Source organism: Nematolebias whitei, chromosome 11 (genome assembly GCF_014905685.2).
Source record: "Nematolebias whitei isolate Nwh7 chromosome 11, NemWhi1, whole genome shotgun sequence".
NCBI classification, from domain to species: Eukaryota; Metazoa; Chordata; class Actinopteri; order Cyprinodontiformes; family Rivulidae; genus Nematolebias; species Nematolebias whitei.
The window spans coordinates 28,342,408-28,358,821 of NC_056508.1; the positions used below are offsets into that span (position 1 = coordinate 28,342,408).

Consider the following 16,414-nt stretch of genomic DNA (forward strand, 5'->3'; position numbering starts at 1 on the left):
CACTCACTCACTCACTCACTCACTCACTCACTCACTCACTCACTCACACCTAGAGACAATTTAGAGTTACCAATCAGTCTGACATGCATGTTTTTGGTCTGTGGGAGGAAACTGGAGTACCCGGAGAAAACCCATGCATTTATTAACCAATATTTAACCATACAAATCCCACTGAGATCACAGATCTCTTTTACAAGGGAGCCCTTGGCCTGAAGACATACATGGAGAGAACATGCATACTCCACCCAGAAAGGCCCCCGGACCAGGATTTGAAACAGGGTTACCTGCTCGAGAGGCAGCATCTCTACCAGTTGCACCACCATGCTGCCCAATTCCATTCAGTTCAGTTTATTTATATAGCACCAAGTCAGAACAGAAGTCATTTTCAGGACACTGAACAGAAACATTCATATATATATATATATATATATATATATATATATATATATAGATATCTATCACAACATTATTTATCTGAGGAGCAAACCGCTTTGACTTTAAGTCCATCCCAGACTCTCATCTTAAACAAGCATGAAGGCGAGAGTGGAAAGGAAGAACTCCTTAATGAGGAAGAAACTTTTAGCAGAACCAGACTCAGGACAAGCCGTCATCTCCTTCGGCTGGCTGGGTTTGAGAGGAACAGGAAGGAGGAACACATACACATTGGCAGGTCAAGAATCACGTTAAGATAGAAAAAAGTATCAAATGAAAACTATTCAATTTGAGCAATTCACTTAAGGAAATGAGGTCAGTTTGTCCTCCAGTAGTCTAAGCCTTGGGCAGCATAACAAGCCAACCCTAACTATAGGATTTTTTTTACAAAGAAAAGTTTAATGTCCAGTCTTAAAACTGGACAATGTGTCAGCCTTACAGACAGAAACTGGAAGTTGTTTCCACAAGAGAGGAGCCTGATAACTGAAAGATCTTCCTCTCATTCTGCCTTTGGAAACTCTAGGAACTACGAGTAAGCCTTCAGTCTGAGATCAAAGTGCTCTGTTAGGACAATACGGAACAATAAGATCTTGAATAAGCTAGGTTGTTGAGAGCTTTGCAGGTTACAGATATTTAGCTAAGTTTTGTGGTACTAGCTGAGAGTCATCCTCAATGAATTCTCTGAGAATTTCCCAATATCTCATGAGACTTTGCAAAACATTATGTCATCCATTAGTGCCTAAAATGCATGCAACTGTATTATTTTCTCTCAGTAGAACGTGAGGACTACTGCATTTATTTTCCTTTCAGCCTCATTTAGACACTCAGCGCAGGGTTATAACATGGTAGCATGAAGTCATTGCTATACTTTAAGAGGTTGATTTTAATAGCAAGAGGCTGAATCTGACCAAAAATAACGAGTAGCTAGTCTTTAAAAGTAAAAAATAGAACTATATGTGAACACACTGGACTTGTATATCCCAACACAGAACAGTGGGAGCTCTGTTTAGGACTTTGGTCAATGAGACCATGACCAATGCATAATGTTGCATTTATTTGTTTATTTTTTTGCCTTTATGGTTATGTTTTACGTCCTCTTCCAGCTGAAGGGTAGGGCTGTGGGAGCTTCATATACTCCACTGGTTGTGGTGTGGTTATGGCATACATGTGTTATTCATGTTCAAACATTGTGGTCATCACAATCCATATTCATGCTTTTGGAAAGGCTGGCTGTGTGCATGGAAGTATAGTATCCCCTATCATGTTCCCTTGCATAGAAGCCACAAACAGAGGAGATTTGATTGCGTCTGCTCGGGCTACATGTGTGGGTGTTTGTGTGTCTGTGTAGATAGATGCCTTGTTCACAAGAAGTTCACTAATACATGTCTAGTGTGCTTGGCTTGGTCTTTTTTCAGGGAACCACCCTCTGTTTCAGTGTGGCCTCTGCTGATCTCTCAGCACTTGTTTTGGCTTGGTAACATCACTGACTTTGTCCTGGTTTCATTAAAATAATTGTGATTGTAATCAAATGTTGTGACTGTAAAACTGATTTACAGATCAATAGTCAGCTATGTGACTTTAAGTGATGCTTGTCTTTCATAGTTTTCTTAATGCATTTAGTTTCATGATTTTTAAAGAGGGCAGCACGGTGGCACAACTGGTAGAGCTGCTGCCTCTCAGCGAGCAGGTCCTTGGTTCAAACCCCAGTCCAGGGGCCTTTCTAGGTGGAGTTTACATGTTCTCTCCGTGCATGCGTGGGTTTTCTCCGGGTACTCCGGTTTCCTCCCACAGACCAAAAATATGCATGTTAGGCTGATTGGTAACTCTAAATTGTCCCTAGGTGTGAGTGAGAGAGTGAATGGTTGTTTGTCTCGTTTGTCTCTATGTGGCCCTGTGATGGACTTGTGACCCGTCCAGGGTGTACCCCGCCCCTCGCACAGTGATTGCTGGACATGGGCACCGGCGACCCCCGTGACCCAAAATGGAACAAGCGGGTAAAGAAAATGGATGGATGGATGGATGGATTTTTAAAGATGCACTTAACTTTCACGTCTCTCAGTTAAGTAAATTGATGTATTTTATTTAATGGCTGCTATTATTCATTCAAACTTTTATAAAGTTTTTCTTAAACAACTTTAAATGTTTCTTTTCTGTCCTCCTTCCACTTGTTTCCTCACTGCCCTAAAACAAAACTGCTAGTATTGCATTTAGAAGTGAAGTGATAGTGAAGGAAAGAGCTGAATGTTTATAGAAGAAAAATATTAGACCAATATCTGTACTGTTTATGATGTGTGCAGCTTCTATAGTATATTTGTCAGCAAGGATAATTGTGCAAATTGAGAACACCTGATCCGTTCTTTCTTCAATATTTTGTTTAAGCCTAGCTTTAAGTTCAGTTTAGTGCTAACAATAGTATATGTGTTAAGATAAGGGCAATGTGATGAAGAAAAGCTGTTTTCTGTATGACAAAATATTTGTCATTTGTATCCTCATTTACTGAACAAGGTAAAACTTTTTGATTCATTATAAGCCAAGTACACCAGTGGTTTAACTGGGTTCATCCTTTTTCAATGTGAAGTACATTTTTCAGTCATGGTTGATCAGGCTTGAACACGTGCAGACACAGACAAATCGTACTGTAAATGGTAAATGTACTGTACTTATATAGCGCCTTTCTATCTAATCAAGATACTCCAAGTGCTTTACACTACAATCTGTGTCCTCGTTTATCTCCACACACTCATTCATACATCATTCTACTACATCTCTACACAGCTAATTCAACAAATCATTCTGAAAGTGAATGGTGCTTCTATTGAGTTTATCTTGGTTGATTTGCATCTCTCTTTTAAGCCCCACATCAAAAACTTGGTAAATAAACTGAAAGTAAAACTGGGTTTCTTTTTCAGAAATAGATCCTGTCTAACTCTGAATGCTAGGAAACACCTTGTAACTGCGACTTTCCTTCCCTTTATTGACTAAGGTGACATCATTTACATGACTGCTCCTGCAAGCACCCTGCAGATGCTGGATGCTGTCTATCACGTTGTGCTAAGATTCACAACTGGCTGTATCTACCGTACCCATCATTGCAGCCTGTATTGACTGGTTAACTGGTCGTTCAATTCAAAAATACTTTATTAATCCCAAAGGGAAATTAATTGTTGTTGTAGCTCACCATCTTGTTTCATTAGAGTTGTTCTCGATGCTGATGGCTTGGGCAGGAAGGATCTCTTGTAACAGTCCATCCAAAAGCGGATCTGAAGAAACTGGCTGCAGATGCCAATCCGTCCATCCAGACCCAGCAGACCTCTCTGTCCTCTTGGGCAGCAGGACCACCTGAATGCTGGGCAGAACTCCTCCCCGAGCAATGACCATTTCTCCCAGCAGCCTGCCGAGCTGCTCATCGCCACGGACTTAACTGCAGGTGCCGGGGTACAATCTCGGTTCTCTCACTGTCACGAGCCATGTTTCCCACTACCTCCAAGACCTCTGCGGTCAGGCACCTGTGCACCACCTCCAGGTAGATGGGAATGCATCAACGGCACCTCCTTTTCAACTCATTTAGGATTTGGGGCTGTAGTTTAGATATTTTTGAGCTTTTGAGATGTTAATCAGCAGCTCCCAATTGTAGAAAACCATCTTGTTGTTATGGTTATGCATCTTAACAAATGTCCAAAAGTAAAAAAGATTTCAGTAAAATTCCTTCCAGCGGCCCAGCATCTGATATCAGAGGAAATAATCATCCGGAAAAAGTGATTTACATCCAGAAAAAAAGAGTAATTAAAGTTTTCAAAAGCAAAATCTCAGAATGAATGTAAGAGAGCTACTCCAACATGCAGCTACCTTGAGCTGCGCAATTCTACAACATTAACTTTTTAAAAAATATATTTTTCTTCCATTTATATTTTTTCAATGTATATGCCATATTTTAAGATTGTCTACTGTTGTCATCATTCTTTGTTAAAAACAGGTCTCTCTTGTAAAAAAAATTCCTTGAGGCTAACTTGTAATAAAGGTTGAATGAAAAAAGTTGAATGAATTCTATAGAGACTAATCAGTGCTTTAGATCACATTCATACAGTGATGGGACACACATCACAGACAATGGGGAGTTCAGTATCTTGCCCAGTGACACTTCAACATGTGACTGCATAATGATTGAATTGAACCCTAACTCCTATTGGAGGGCAACTGGTCTAACCACTCAGCCACAGCTGCCCCCATATTAAAGTCTCCCTAATATGTCCAGGTGTCCCCCGTCTCTCGCATAGTGATGACTGGACATGGGCACCAGTGACCCCCGTGACCCGAAAAAGAAGTTGCGGGTAAAGATAATGGATGGATGGATGGATGGATGTCCTATGGCTTTGGGTTCATTCATTTAACCTTTATTTATACAAGTTAGTCTCATTGAGCCTCTGGGACTCATTTACAAGAGAGACCCGTTTTGACTGGGTTAACTGGTCCTCATATCTGGAGCCCGCTGTGATGCAAAATGTGTAGAGATTTTGCACTGTCATGCAAAACTTCTTGTACACACCTGACTCACCCATCTTCTGCTCCAGCACTGTGCGGGATTCTGTTACTTTTGCCCTGAGTCACTCTGAGTTATCTACAGCTTCTTTTAAAGAATAAAGTGAGATATTTTGTGCCCTCAGAAATTCACAAAGGTATTTCAGTCCAAAACTGTGCTTCACAAACTTTAATTGTTGACTTTTGTTCATTATCAATTATTATTTGTACCATGAGGATACTTGAAAATGATACATTGCACAAGTTATTTTACTTTTACCTAAGGAGATAAATAAGAAAACTGATGCAATTAAATAAGAAAATAAATATAATTAAAGTTTGCCATGTCCTTTTAGACCAAATCAAAGACTTCTTGAGAAAAACATTCAAATTTGTTTTACTTGGCTGCTAATAGAACAACTAACAATAACAGTAAAACTGTTTGAGTTAATTTATCAAATGAAAGTGCAGTCATATCCATCTGTTACCCCATAACTGTTATATTAGTAATTCCAGTCAACATGATAGATGGGCAATTCTATATTTGACCATTTTTCTCTCCGAGTGTGTTTGTCTGTCTGTTTGTTAGCAAAATATCTAATAAATTAAATACATTTTTTATAAAACTTTAACAAATAAATCACTTACTAACTTAAACTAATTAACTTGTGAATTCAACTTGATTCAAGATTACCCACTCAACACCTGTTACACAACTTTTCAATGGTTTCAATGGTTTTTAATGGCTGCAACACAGACCTCTGAACAGAAATGTATCTATCTTTTGCTTTAGTAGTAGCTGAGAGTTGTACCCAGCTTATATTCCAAGCAACAACAGACCATACATCTTTTTTTTTTTAACTTAGGCAATTTGTCGAGGAATGTTACTTTCATTATTTTTGTAGTTTTTTTTACCAAACTTATTTTAGTAATAAAATTTTAGGTACGTCATTGTTTAAAAAAAACTTCTTTTTTTTCTGCCCTTTGGGGCATATTGAGTTGCATTCTGGATTATATTAGACATTTTTAAACTGGCTCTTATTGCAATATAATGGCAGTAGAATGGGGCGAGCTAAAGTAATCTCTATAACCAAAAATATTTAAGCATTATATAATTTTTTTTATTAAATCTCTAGATTTTGTCGACTATCTGAATTGAATTTAGGCTCATAACAACACGCACAAAAAAAGCAAATGCTACGGCAACAAAATGATCTATTAAAACAGTTTTCACTGCAATTAAATTTAATGATTGAATCCTCTGCTTTTTCCTGGGTTGACATTTATTTGTGCTCTAGATTCATATGCAGACTGCCACAAAATGCATTCCAGGTGATTTATTGCCACGTTTCTCACAAACCCCATACAAATATTTATTTCCTGTCCTTTTCTTCAATTCTTCAATCATGTTCAATCGTGATAGATCTGTGATGAGGCCACCAGTGCCTTTCATCCTAATGGATACCAGCTGACCAATCAGAGAGCAGAGACACTGCCACAGATAAGAACCGCTGGAGCTGGGGAGGTTCTGGTAAACTGCCTGTGATAGGGCCCCATCTGTCCCCCTCTCCTCCTATCAGCAATCAGCCGGGGTAATGGTGGGAGCCTGAGGCTGGTTGATTGGAGCCAGGCTACACATCAGTCAAGACAAACGCCACGTTGGAGAATATTTCAGACCTCAGCCATTTGAGTCCGTCTTCCTCCTGACCGCAACACGTGCACTTCACGTCAAGAAATAAAATGTTTCATGACTGTCCAAAAGATGAAGAACTGAAAGCTGACAGTACCCTGATGATACCGGGCCATAACTCAAGCTGACCTGTTAACTTCCTGGCACTCCAGTATTTCATACTTAAAGATCTAAGAGAAGCACTTAAGCTAATGTTCTCAGAGGAAAATGAGTCACAGTTTGACTCTTGAACTCTCGGCTAAATTGCACGACTGCGTGCTGTTTGCACTTGTTTGACCAGATCAGTGTAAAGTGGGCCTCGGTCAGAAGCTACAGGTTGGGAACAGCTGCTGTGGTCCTCAACGGGGTGGCCATTTTTACCTTGTTTTGTTTGCTTATATTGTTGGCTCTTTATTTGTATTTTTTATTTGTTTGCTTCTTTCTAAAAAAAAGTATTCTGATAAAGAGGCAGTGCTCCTGTAGCATCAGCAACATGCACTCCGCCCATTTTTCGGACGACTGTATGGTCATAATCTCACTGTATCTCAGCACAATGGTAATAAAGCTTATGATTCTTTTCTTTTTCTGACAATATTTTGTTCTCTCTGTCTTTGTAGTTAATACTGATTTTTTTTTTTTTTTTTTTATTTAGCTGGGGCTAGAGGACTGAAAGAGCATTGCAATTACCCAGTGATCATTGCAACATTCCTTGGGAAGGTTAGACAGAGATAGTCTTGAGCCTAACGAAGAGCATGGACGTGGAACAACTAGGATGAGGGACCCCCCGCCCACACACACACACATATGCTCAGCTCATACACGTGGTATCCGTCCGGCTCTGCGTCTGCAGGAGTCTCACCCTGTTCATTCTGCTTTGTGGTCACCCCGGAGAAATCCCAAAGAAAACATCACTCAGTCTTTCTCTGTGTCGTTGTTGTTCCCCCAGAGCTTGTCTGCGTACTTCTCTAAATGTGTGCTCGTGTGTGTGTTCTCATATCCAATTGATATGTATAAATGCAGTGGAGGGTTTCAGTTTAAATGGAATGGAGGAATGTGTGTGTGTGTGTGTGTGTGTGGGGGGGGGGGGGGGGGGGGGGGGCTGTCTACTTGTCAAATGTGTCAGTGCTGTATGCAACAGAACCTGGCCTGGCATTTATGATGATAATCATGGACTGATTCAAATATGGGACTTTTCTGAACAATGTGTTTAGGAAATCCATACATTGTTATAAATGTGTGGAGATACATCGTAGATAAGGCTTCCTGTTTGTCGTAGTGTACCTGAATGTTTTTATTCAGCATAATGCCTCATGTGTTAAAGATCTGATATTTTAGCAGATCTTTTCTTACTTGGAATCACAATAAATAAGATTCTGGTGATAACCTGGAGCTGGGGTAGCTCAGAGGCCAGTGCCTCAGGTCTTGCAAGCCTGAGGTTGCAGGTTCGAGCCCAGGTTGCATCAGCAAGGGCATCTGGTATTAAACAAAAAGCCAAATCTTTCATGCATGTTTGCTCGCTGTGGTGACCCCTGAAGAATGGAGCAGCTGAAAGAAACTTACTTACTTAATTAGCCTAAACGCGTTTTTGAGGAATTAATTTATGTTGAGCTTATTTTATGTAATCAAAATAATAAATAACTTTATCCTGTGCAAAAAATTTGAAATTCCTTTTGCTCAATTTTTGTTTCACATATTTTGGTATTTTGTTTTCTTCTGGGACTCATAAAAAAACTTGTATTCTGCGATCATATTTTGTAAATTTCATCTTCCTTTTTTGTGTTTCTAAACTTAGTCTTGTTTGGTCTCGTTTATCAAATGATCCTCCCTTATTGTTTATTTGTTAGCAAAGAATTATCTTTGTGTTTTTTTCTGTTTTTATTTGTTTCTTAACTTTAGCCATTACAGTATGTTAAATTATTAGAGAGAAGCTCGATGATCAGTGTGAGGGGCCTGATCACATTCAGAATAAATTTGACTCGTTTTATGATCTCATTTTTATTTTTAATCTTTCTCTGTATGCGTGAAGTATTTATCTCCCTGAATGAGTAGCACGAGCGTTAGATCAGCTGAAAGACACAAACGTTAAGACTTGAGGACTTTGGTTAAAACCAAAGTAAAGCCTGTAGAATTTTTTTTTTTCTTGTCAAAAGGAAACACAAATATGAGTTTTATGACAGATATTGATCCTTTATTCCTAGGGAATAATATGTTTTAAGCGTTTTTCACTTTTTTAAAGGCAAAAATATTAATGATTTCAGAATCTGATCTTAATGAACCTTCCCTCCATCATCTCCAAGGCTCAACTCATCTTATTATATCAGAGGGCTCAGATATGATAGATATGGTTCACTACACTATTCTACAAAGTAGATATTCCCATGAATAAGAAGAAGAGGTTTTTTTTGTATTGTGAAGTGATGTACTGTAAAACATTTAACTGAACTTATTTACACTTGGTATGATGTGTATATGTCTTACTAAGTGTGTAAAATGGAAAAAAACAATATTTTACTCCCTGTTCTGTTACATGAAGATGAATCCAACATTTTTCAGTCAGGTCATCCGGACAGTTTTTTTTTGTGCTGAAACGTTTCTCCTTCGATCCGGAAGGCTTCATCAGTCAAGGAAACGCACAAAACAAAACTGATTCTTCCCCAACAACTTACTACAAAGTGGAACAAACCAGATCAAAGGCGAAACATTTCGGCACAAAAAAAAGAAACTGCCCAGATTACCTGACTGAAAAATGTTGGATTGTATACCTGGATTATTGAGCATGGACTTTGTTGATGAAGATGAATAGTTTTTTTTTTGGCATACACCTTTTTGGTTGTCTGCCAGTTTTCTGTAATCACATATAGGAAAATCATCTTGTAAAAACAAATTGAATAAATAAAATGCTTTAGAAACACCTATTAATCTATTCTACATTAAACATGAAACTGTCAGGTGTAGATTATTTTGCTAATGATCACAATTTGCCACATGGAGGCGCCAGCTTACACAGGATGATCACTTCACAGCCTGCTGGTTTTGCACCAGTTGTGTTCCACATGCAGAAATAAGGTGGCGAAGGATTGCAGGTTTCATGCAGTAAAAGCAACACCCCCCCTCACAGACAAAAAATAATTTTCTTCACTGTTGTTCAAGTTCACCCTGCATAGCTCAACCTTTATTAATCCATAATTCAAAATCCCTTGATTGTTCAATGATGGGAACAAAATGCAAATATTTAAGTTTAGGACATGCTTTACTTCAAGAGTGTCATTTTCTTCATGTGGCCTTTTCAAATTTTCCAGTTTTACTCTGACCTAGAGTTCTCCTTGGAAATACATTTAGTCTTTCTTCTTATTCAGTTTGTGTTTTTTGTCTTTCTGTGTATTTGCGTGTTTACGATCGTTCAAGTTGGAGCCAAGATCATTGAGTTTTACGGTTCTTACTATTGTATTTTCAGAAGTAATGACAAGCGTGTTGCTTTTCTAAAACTCTGACCAATTTTTGTTGGGTGTTTTTATTGGGCTAAAAGAGTTTTAAAAATACAAACGATTTCATTTTTGTGGTCGTCACGCTCCACACTGACCTCCTTTGTGTTCTGCAGAAATGATTCCTTTGGTGGCCACAGGGTTCTAGTCCTTTAGCTTGGATGGACGACAGGCGGGTCGATCGGGTTTGTGGTTCTGCTTTGGAACGAGCTGCTTTTAGACCGCAGTTTTTTTTTACTGCCAAACACGGTCTGATACTTCCCTTCCCATTACATTAGAACTCAGCTTGTGCTAATCATGAGTTTAATCTAGAAACCACAAAAGCAAGACACCAGTGATTTATAATCCAGCTGAATAAAGGATTAAACCGTTTTACTGACTACTATTAACTTTACATAAATGCATTTCAGATGATATTTGATATGGAAATTCTACACTTTTTAATACTTGCTCTAAGTACAAGTATAAACTGTACAAAATTCATTATGTATTTTTTTTAGTGATACATTTGCCATCACCCATTTTTACATGCTTGGCATTTTAATCTCATTAACAGTGCTTTACATTTTTTTGGCATTGCTTTTAAAAATGGCAGCTGTAATGCCTTTAATACAAGTTCATGTCTTGCTGTTTCAACAATGAGTCGACTGTTTTGCCAAAGCTAATGATAATGGAAACTTCAGTTCAGTTGCATGTCAGAGAATAAATGTTGGTGCCATGTTCAAAGTCAAGACCAGTGGAAGGTAACTGTACATCATCACTTCCACTTAAAAAAACATGGTCCTGTCCTATCAGTCTGTGATAAGGGGGGGAGAAGACTAAAACACACGTCATAGTTCCTCCAGAGGATACGCATTCAAAAAGACAGACAGTCCTCACCACACTGGCTGGTCTGGAGGTTGCCTATCGTAGGTGGTCTGCAGTGGGAGGTGTGTTTGGTTGGGGAGTGGGATGACATACGCACCACAGTTTAATGATAAAAACCTCTGCCTGTGTGTTTGTTTGTGTGCACAAAAGTCAGGAAAAGAAATGCAGGAGTGAAGTCTGAGGCACAAAGAGATAAAATGAATGACTAGTGTTCGCCTTATAATGGCTGAGCTTCTGGAACAGAGGCCCCTTTTTCTTTCTCTGTCTCTCTTTCATAAAAAAAGAAGGCATACAGCTGCCTTGCTTTCTGCCCATCCACAAAAGCTATGCTTCCTCACAGAGTATTAACCAAGTAAGGATTGTGACAGAATTCCATGCCCCCTTTCCCATATCCATAATTCACATGACTCGTTTCATCCGGTGGTGTGAGGATTAAGCTGTGTTTAATGTTGTTGTTTTTTTTTCCTGCACAATTTCACTGAACGCCAAGCGACAAGGCTAAATGTTTCATCACAAGGTTGTTATTTTGTGTGACCAGGCCAAAGCAAACTTAGTACTGGTAAAGAATGTAATCATTTATCTAAGAACCAGGGGCGACATGCTCAATTTAATCCAAAATAGGGCTCTGAGGTGCCCACAATGAGATGGAGCAAGGGTGTGCATGAGTGCAAATGTAAACAGTTAGAAAAACAAGTTATGTCAAGCTACTGGACGACTACAACCAGAGGCCAAACAAAATATTCTGTTTTTTATTTTAATGTTCCCCTTTGTTAAGTGCATGCAGGGCTGAGCATGTTGGATTGTAAGTCTGGATGATTTGGGGGATGTGAGATGCCTTGAAGCAGAAGTTCAGATCTTTTGAAGTGGGATTCAGGGAAAGGTTATGAACAATAAGTATTTAACCTGTTGTAGAGAGCTCATTGAACAATCTCAGATTGGAGAAATAGTTTAGTTTTGCCTGGATTGAAGATCCAATTTGACCAAAGTATATCACTGCCATCTTATAAATCTCCAATCAAGCATTTATAATGGTTTATGCAAACAGTACTTCATAAATCTTTACATTGTGCTTATTCCTGCCAGAATTACCCCAGATATCCTCACTTGAAGGGCTACAGCTTGCTGCTACTGCTGCTATTTGCTCTTGCAAAAAAAACAAACAAAAAAAAAAAACCTTTGAATTCTATGTAGAGTTAAAATTCTATGTAGAATTGCTTAATGGAGAGGAACGCTGGTTTGAGAGAGTAGTAAAGGAAGACCTTTTTGTGAAGAGAACTTGTCCATTGTTAAACACGCCTTAGTGTCCAACTGTCACCCTCTTACAATGATGTTACTGCATCACTTAGCCCTCTGTGAAAAGCAAGCGACCATCAGGGCACTAACGATCAGTTAGGCTGATGGTCCTCCTTTTGCATGTGAACAGCTAGTTTTGGCTGTCACCAACAAACTTGTTGATCTTCTATGGCTGCTTTGCCATTGGTAAGTGCGGCTCCACTCGGCTCCTCTTGATTTTCTTTGGTGCAGGTGATTTTCCACTACTGTGGAGGCTGACCAGTTTTCCCACTCTGGGGCAGGAACGTCAATGCAAAGTGGGCAGTATTGTAACTGATCTTTTTGTGTTTGAGCCACTTTGCCCGTTGTGGTTCTTAATCGCTCTATAATCGGACTTGAATTTTGGTAGCTTACCTCAGCACTGTTTAGAAGTCAGATATAGCAATGCTGCACCATTATCTCTATCTCTTGGTAAATGCTCTCATTTCTTCTGGTGCCGTCTCAATGAGGAAGTGGAAGTTCAAATGTAATTTGCAGTTTTGCTGGGTGGGTCACCCAGTGACGTATCTCCACTGGTCAGTCTGGTCAGTCAACAGCTGCTGTCTGCATACGTCAAAATCAGCCTCTTGGAGCAGTCCACTAACCACAAACAAGGTGGTCCCATAAACTGAGCTCAGTGGGGTAGAAACCAACAGTGGAGAGGCCCTTAACTGGTGCAGTGTCTGTGGAGTCGAGGAGATGTGCGACAGTGGCAAAGCGCCACATGAGAATGTGCTGCTTATAAGACTGAGTTTGTTGTAGCTCCTCAGACTGAAGAAGTCTTTTGGATAAAAGATGCAACGTTTCAACAAAGAAGACTGTCCAGAGGACTTGACTTAACCTTGTTAGATTTATCTACCTGGATTATTGAGCATGCATCAGGACTTTTAGACTGGAGTTTTTAAGATGGCAGCAATTCACATTGATATTGGTCCTACTCAGAGTGGCTGTTAGCTCACTGACATGATCAGACATTTATTCTGTTTCTCTAAGGCCCTGTTTACACTATGCATTTTTTAAATAAAACTGTAAGTTTTCTGCTGTGGCTCAGCTGTTTGTGTACAATAAAACAGCCCTTGTTCTCTCTGAAACTAAAGGTTCCTTAATCCTGGTCTCAGAGTTAAGGTTTTCTTCATGGGAACCCTTGCAGAGGTGAGGAGTACTTCACAGGTGTGAAATCTCACATACGCACTACAGGCACCTGCAATCCAAAGTTATTCTGCACTAACAACAGTTACAATAACTGAACGTTCCTGTATTCACCAGTTTGGATGTCATAGTGATCATATAGGCACCTCATGCACAATGCATGCATCTGAGCCTGCATCAGGGTTGCCAGATAAACCCAAAGGCTTTTTTTTTTACTCCCTCCTTTTCTGTGAGCATGTTCAACAGACACAACACACTCCTCATCTTACAACCTCCTCTTTCTGAGAGAATACACCCCCACTCAGCACATATGACAGTTTAGGCTAAACTACAATAACTGCAAAGTGACAGTATAATAGAGATTTGTCAACAGTTAATATAATAAATCCTTATAACCTTTACACAGAAACCCACTTTAAAATATCAGAACTATTCCTTTAACTCTGGTGCATGTATTGCAGTGAAAAATACACACCCCATGTGTCTAAGGTGTGGTACTTTCACTTCAAAAGAATGAGACATGAAAGAATGTCGATAATGATGTAATGTTCACCATGGAGTCATGTTCAACACACCCATGGCAATCAGAAGTTACTGTGAATTTTATCTGACTCTGGTAGTGTGAAGCTTTCCCATCATTCCCTAAAGGCTTTTATGTCCCTATCGGTGGTTCACTGGCCTACCAAAGCCTTTAGCTTGGTTGTGTAATGACCACCATTAACATATCAAGATTTGCCGAAGGGTTCTGACTGCTTTTTCCCACCCCCTCTCCTACCACTTACTTTCTATTGCCAAAACCAAGATGGCTCGCTTCAGAACTTCACTTGTACCCTCCAGGGAGCCAAAAACATCAAAGTCTCCAGTCTAATCGTATTTGTTTCTAAAATAGCTGTGGAAATGTGGACATTTATCTGTCTATGTACCTGTGACTAGAATGCAGATTGTTTGTTTTTTTGCCTCACTGGCCATTTTTGTCACCAATACAGTACAATAAAACTGTGGTCTCTTAAGTTCCTGTTCAATTTGACCAATTTTCAAATATAATCTTCAACTATTAAATAGGTTTAATATTACTGCCTATTCTCTTTATTTTAATTTTATTAATACATAAGCTTTTTTATGACTCAAGCCCTGATCTGGGAATGATGACTTGGATGAAATGTGGTACTGAGAGCTCACAGCAGAGTGAATGGCTTTACCTGCAGAAAACCCACTGAAATAAAGAGCAAAGTAAATGCTTTGTGCTTGAGTTTGAATCTCTGAATTTTTACGTTAATGTTTTATTCATCAAGATCATGATTCAGAATTCAAAGGCATGTGTGTTTGTAGAAATTCTGATGAGCAACCAACAAATCAGCATATCACTGTGACCTATCACCAGATGTGCTGTCCCTTTGAAAGTAATTTGTAGACCTCAGTCTCATTGTGCATCAGTGGGTCCTGCCTCAGCTGCATCTGTTAGTGTTTTGTTTGGTGTAGCTCAGAGCATACCCTGTGCTCTTGTGAGTGTTTGTGTCTTTGTGCGTGTTTGCATTTTGTTTTCCAGATGTTCCTCAGAAAAAGGTGGTTGAACACCACAACTGACTATTACACCACCCTTTTACACACAAGGGGTTAGCTGCAGAGAAGAAGATGCAGAGATGCCTGTGAGGCAGAAATGACTCCTTCTGACAGTTCAGTAAAATATTTGTAAACCTGATGTAGGTAATAAAATCAGCAAGAAAATCTAATAAAATTACAACATAAAGGGAGATTTAATAGTCAATAGTACTGGCATACTCTGTAGTTTAAATTGTCATGATATATTTGGAATGTCATTCTTATAGGAAAACAGCATTTTGAAATCCAGTGTTGGTAATTGTGGAGAAGTATAATATTATTTAGATAGCTCTTCCATCATTATAACAATAATAATAATGAATAAATAAATAAAAAATCCTAAGATTTTACTTCTGTCCAGGAACAGGAGAAGTTATGATTTTAACTAAGCTTGAACTCCAGATGCCAACATAGGTTCAGCTCTTGTTCTTTTTTGTTGTTGTTGTTTTTAGCTTTTTGATTGTTTACTAATCTGTCTTACAGTTACAGCATTTTTCACTTGTATAATCAATAATTTCTCATACTTTTGGAGCATTTTAGCACATCATCTTTACAAAGACTCTACTTCCTAAGAAGACTAAAGAAGTTTGGTACGAACACCAGCATCCTCACCAACTTTTATAGCTGCACCATTGAGAGCCTGCTGACAGGCTGCATCACAGGGTGGTATGGGAACTGCACCATTCAGAGCCGGAAAGCCCTATAGAGGGTGGTGCAAACAGCAGAGAACATCACTGGTAGCAGTCTCCACACCATCCAGACATCTACCACAGCTGATGTCTGCATAAAGCATGCAGCATCACTAAGGACCACACCCATCCAGCACAAGGACTCTTCCATCTACTACCCTCAGGCAGACAATACAGGAGTCTGCCATTGCACACGGAAATACTCAGACAGTTATTACCCACAAGCTGTCTGATTACTGCTCTGTGATAAGTAATACTGAACTACTGACAATAACATTGCACCAAGCCACATCTGTGACACCTATGTTTATTGCTGCTGCGCAACAAGTTCTACAGTTCTAGAATTGCGCTGCTCAAGGTGGCTGCATGTTGGAGCAGCTCTGTTACATTCATTCTGAGTTACTGCTTTTGAAAACTTTAATTCCTCTTATTTCTGGATGTATATCACTTTTTTTGCGATGATTATTTCCTCTGGTATTGGATGCTGTGCAGCTGGAAGGATTTTTACTGAAACCTTTTTTACTTTTGGACATTTGTTATGATGCGTAACCATGGCAACAAGTTTATTTTATTTTTATTATTATTTTTTTTTTACAACAAGGAGCATCTGATTAACATCTCAAAAGCTCAAATATCTCATCTACAGCCCCAAACCCCACATGAGTTGAAAAGGACGTGCCATGGACAAATTCCCGTCAACC

The 16,414-nt window shown here is 39.2% G+C and overlaps 1 protein-coding gene across 1 annotated transcript in view; it reads left to right on the forward strand.

Annotated features, from left to right (window-relative positions):
- LOC119417587 (ERC protein 2) overlaps positions 1-16,414 on the forward strand; it is a 139,736-nt gene that overhangs the window by 36,640 nt on the left and 86,682 nt on the right. The gene's annotated exons all lie outside the window — the stretch shown is intronic.